The 5306-nt window shown below is 48.4% G+C and overlaps 1 pseudogene; it reads right to left on the minus strand.

Annotated features, from left to right (window-relative positions):
• Positions 1-1834: 1834 nt before the first annotated feature.
• On the minus strand, positions 1835-3415 carry LOC124985799 (tubulin alpha chain-like; annotated as a pseudogene).
• Positions 3416-5306: the final 1891 nt, after the last annotated feature.

The raw sequence follows: 5306 nt of genomic DNA on the forward strand, positions 1-5306 counted from the left end.
CAGGTAATGTGGCACCCATGACTGACCCAGGGTGAGGAAGCTTCACCCAGTTCTCCTACTGAGACACTCCCCAAACTCCCTGATCCCACAATTTTAAAAACCATGTCCAGCATGGGTTTTGATCACTGTAACACGTGGCTGTCTGCAGAAAGTCGCAAATTCAACTACTGAATCCTTGAGGGTCAGAGCAGCCAGGCGAGGCCTGCGCACTCCAGGTGAAGCCGAGCATCGCCCTGGCCCTGCGGATCCCCCAGGGTCTGCCCCAAGAAGTTTCCCAGTGAGCCTGCCCTTCCCAACCTGGCCTCCCAGCATGACCCTGCGCCTCCATGGCAACCCCCAGACAGCAGCCAGGGTTGGAAGAGGCTGAGGAGGTGGATCGCCACGGGCATCCGGCAACTCTGCTGCATCCCCTGCTTCCCTCGGCCACTGTCCGGAAAGAGAGTGGTTGCACTGGAGACGCCCAGTCCTGACCGACAGCACCAACGACAGCCAGCGAGCCTGCGCTGTGTGGACGCTGACCTCGTGCCCTGGGAGTGAGCTGCGCCCCGGGCTCAGGCTTCTCCACGCGGATCCCCGCAGCTGCGCATCTGCATCGCCAGAGACTCCTCTGCGCACCTGCGGAACACGTCACAGAGACTGTGCCCGGGACACTTCCCCTGCCTGCTCTTTGTCCTCTCTCCCATGCTTTGGGAGTTTGAGGCAGTTTGTTATTTAAAGCAATAGTATCCAAACAGATTTTGAGGACTGAGGAAGCCCCTCCCACTCCCACAGTGGAAAAGCTAATGTCCGTGAGGAGAAAGCATATCTGTTCATTCCAGTTCATGCCAAGTAATTGTTTTTTGTTGTTGTTGTTTTTTAAGATTTAAAGTTTAGCTTTACAACATAAAGGGGCAGGTTTTATGCAGAATACTTTTGTACTTTGGTTCTCTGCACAAATAAAACACATGTGAAACAATGTGTATATTTTTTCTATCTGAGTAAAACAGTATTCCACATATGGGATTAAAATAGGTTTCGTGAGTGGAAACTTTTAGATCAAATATTTCAGTATGCCAAAATAAGGTATTTATATGCTGTCAGACTACAGAAATGCACGGTTGCTATTTATTATACGGATCAGGCACTGCTTCAGACACCTCCCCTCCTCCCCTCCAGCCAGCCACCCAGCCTGCCAACCAACTCTGACAGGGGCAGAAGACACCTGGTTATCAAAGAAAAGGAAATAAGTAGATGGCTCTTCCACACCACCCCCTTGCTAACACCTCCTGGGGAGGGGAAGGATCACACTTCCCAACAGAAGCAATCACCCCCTGGATGGCTCTTTTTCTGCCTTTTGGTCTTTTCTTGCCTTTTGGTCAGGTAGGCATGAGAAGAAAGGAAACCTAAAATCTATAAAGGGGCAAGACACCCCCAGGCCCATGGGCACCAGCTCTGAGTGCCCTTCTCTCCAGAGGATTCCCCCCCCCCCCTCTCTCTCTCTCTCTCTCTCTCTCTCTCTCTCTCTCTCTCTCTCTCTCTCTCCTTATATCTCTCTCCTAAATAAAATTTTCTTGTCTTGCTCCTCTGTGCCTCACATCTTCCTGAGGTATGCCTGCCTCTTTTTTTTTTTTGATTTTGTTTTTAATTTCTTTCTTTCTTTAAAACCTTTACTTTGAGACATGATGGAAAGCTCTTACAGGTACATGAGGAAAAAGACAGACATGATTTCGTGAAGACAATCTAATCAGCAAATGTCAATGCCGGCGAGCCCCCCCAGCTTCATACTCCCTTCAGCTTCGGCTTCAGCTGAAGTTCTGGGAGTATGACATGCGGCAGGGCTGAGAGGGACAGGTAATCAGCATTCCTCTGCTTCTTCCTCACCCTCTCCTTCAACAGAATCTACACCAGCCTCCTCGTAATCTTTCTCTAGTGCAGCCATGTCCTCATGGCCTCAGAAAACTCTCCTTCCTCCATCCCCTCACCCACGCATGTGAACAAAGGCACGCTTGGCACACATCAGGTCAAACTTGTGATCCAGGCGAGCCCAGGTCCCAGCAATGGCTGGGGTGTTACCCGACATGCACACAGCTCGCTGAACCTCCCAGGTCTCCCCGGCACTGCAGTGGGAGGCTGGTAATTAATGCCAACCCCGAAGCCAGTGGGGCACCAAGCCACAAACTGGATAGTACGCTTGGTCTTGATGGTGGCAATGGCAGCATTGAAACCTTTGGGGACCACATCGCCACGGTACAAGAGGCAGCAAGCCATGTATTTACCATGGCAGGGGTCACATTTTGTCATCTGGTTGGCTGGCTCAAAGCAAGCATTGGCGATCTCGGCTACAGAAAACTGCTCATGGTAGGCTTTCCCCGAAGAGATGACAGGGGCATATGTGGTCAGCGGGAAGTGGATACGGGGATTGGCACCAGGTTGGTCAGAATTCTGTCAGGTCAACATTCAGGGCTCCGTCAAATCTGAGGGAAGCAGTGACAGAAGACACAGCCTGGTAATAAGGCGGTAAGGTTAGTGTAGGTTGGGCACTCAATGTCAAGGTTTCTGCGACAGATGTCACTGATGGCCTCAGTGTCTACCATGAAGGCACAATCAGAGTGCTCCCGGTAGTGTGGGTGGTGAGGATGGAGCTGAGGGCTCAATGTAACTGTGGAACCGGGGGCTGGGTAAACGGAGGACTGCAGCTTGGCTTCCTGCCGTCATCATCAGAGAGCCGCTCCATCAGCAGGGAGGTGACCCAGAACCAGCCCCCACCAAGGCTGTGGAGAACCAAGGAGCCCTGAAGACTGTGCACTGGCCAGCCAGCTTGCGAGTTCCGTCTAGGACAAGGTCGCTGATCTCCTTGCCAATGGCGTAGTGGCCTGGGGCATAGTTACTGGCAGCATCTTCCTTGCCTGTGATGCGCTGCTCAGGGTGGAAGAGCTGACGGTGGGTCCCAGTGCGAACTTCATCAATGACCGTGGGTTCCAGGTCTATAAACGCTGCCCCGGGCACGTGCTCGCCAGCACCTGTCTCACAGACAGAGCCATCTCCTCCCACAGTGCTCTCGTCACTCGGCATCTGTCCATCAGGCTGGATGCCACGTTCCAGGCAGTAGAGTTCCCAGCAGGCGTTTCCAATCTGAACACCAGCCTGGTCTACTTGTATGGAGATGCACTTGGGCCTGGTGGCTATGGGTTAGGAAGCAAAGGCAACAGGAGCGGATACCAGGTCCTGGTTACTGTCCCTGACAAGCTAAGAGTCGAGGTGAGTAATGCATTCCTCTTTTTTAGTTTCTATTGGACAATAATGTGCACCTGTTGGCCAATTAAATGCAGTTAGTACAGGCCTCTGTTGTACAAGACTCTGGTAAGAGGATTCATGGTCTCAGCAGCTCTTAATTACCTGTTCTGTTGTCAGGTATGTTGGGTTTTGCCAAAGTCATTGTCCTATCCAGGCTTGGAGCATGTCTGGCATCAGTAGACAGCACCCCAATCCTAGTTAGCCTTGAGATGCACACAAAGATGAACAAAGCATTGAAATAACCGTGAGATTCCAGAGGCGGCAACTCCCCAGTGAATCTCAAAGGTTTCTCCCCCAACCTCCTCTCACAACAGTCCCAATTGGGTATCATAGGGTGACTCGTTGATCAAATGGTACTCTGCTAACACCCCAGTGACACACACCTCCATATGTCTCCCATGTTCACTCCTCCCAAGTACTCCCCTCCCCTCCCTGACCAGACTCTACCTGATCAGACTCTAACCATTGAGAAAGGGACATTCACATGGAATGGTTCATAAGGAAATGCCTATGTTCCCTTTGCTCACGTAGTAAGCCCCTACAAGTCTGTAGACATTCTCTCCATCATTGTTTCTGTGCTCCATCAGTCTCTTTGGCTGCAAAAAGGGAGCTGTTTTCAATTCACTCCCCTGAGAAAAGGAAGTAAAGCATCTAACAACCACTAGGTGTCCTCCTTGTCCTCCAGAGATTCCTTTAAGCTCACAGCAGAGGAACAAGCCCCACCTTAGGTCCTTTTTCCCCCTTGTTGGGTTATCACATTTGCAAGTTTACAGTGGCAGGAGGAGATCGGTCATCTGCCTCTAAGTCTGAATCCTCCAGGGTCTTTGTCATGCAGCAAACAGGCACCTTGACTATTCTTGCCAGTAAGGCAGCAATAAATCTGGCAGAACCAGGTATTGAGAGTCAGCTTTCCTGGCCATCATAAGCTCACCTAGGAAGACATCCCCAACACAATGGACTCAGATGGGAGCTTCATTCTCAACAGTTAGGCCGGTTCACCACTAGCCTGAATACTGAAAAACTGGGATAAGTTTGACTCAAAGATGCTCGAAAAAGGACCTCATTTTCTTCCGCTGCCAGGTCTGGGAAATGACATAATCATAGTTGGAAAAGAGTCATCTGATAATTTTCTGCATCCAAACATGGCCTCATTACAAACTGGGGGAATGAAAAGTAGTCACCAGAGGAAACATAAATGATAGCAGCACAGTTTAAGAAACTGATTTTACAAAGAAACAATGGCTAAAATGCCCTATGCTTGGAGTTTTGCCTCTCAAGCTCAAAACAGAAGCTTTCATTACTTGTTAGCCCTGTCAGATCTCTTTCTCTCCAAGGCCTGCATCTGAAATGTAAGCTACAGAGGTGATTATCCAAAACTGGTTTGAGAACAAAGGGGGAAAAAAGGTGTCACTTTTAAATTCAAGTCACTGCGGGTCCTAAATAACTGGCTAGCTTTTCTCCTTTTGCACTCTACCACCTGCTTTCTTAACCAGTTCCCCCTGAATGCTACACCACAGGGAGGAAAAATGGAATGATCTCGTGTATACAAGTCTTCTTTACCTTGAGAATCTTTACCTGAGGATTCCAGGGCTCTCGAATTCTTTAAATATCTGAACTGAGTATAATCTGACCTCAAAGTGCACTCTGATCTGATAAGGATGTTCTGCATGCTCCTTTTCTAGAGTAATCAGTCTTGTCATTGTTTTTGAACTCCTGTTTTTTTTTTTTTTTTTTCTTTTAATTTCTATGTTTTTGAGCTCATGGTTTAATGGTGAATTCACATTGGATCCTCCATGCCCAAATTAATGTATTTTTCTGATCAGTCTTATTTTATCCAACCACAGAGGCTTTTAAACTCTCTTTGTATCTTCTGTGTTTTCACTGAAACCAAGGTTACTAAGATTTAAGATTCTACTGGTATAATTCTACAAAGAGTACAAAACATTTCAGTTGGGTTTCCATTAATGTACTATAAAAAACCAAGTATTTCACATCTTATTAAAGTGGAGTAATTTGTGTAAATTCAGAAATTT

This window comes from Sciurus carolinensis, chromosome 5, assembly GCF_902686445.1.
Source record: "Sciurus carolinensis chromosome 5, mSciCar1.2, whole genome shotgun sequence".
Classification (NCBI taxonomy): Eukaryota; Metazoa; Chordata; class Mammalia; order Rodentia; family Sciuridae; genus Sciurus; species Sciurus carolinensis.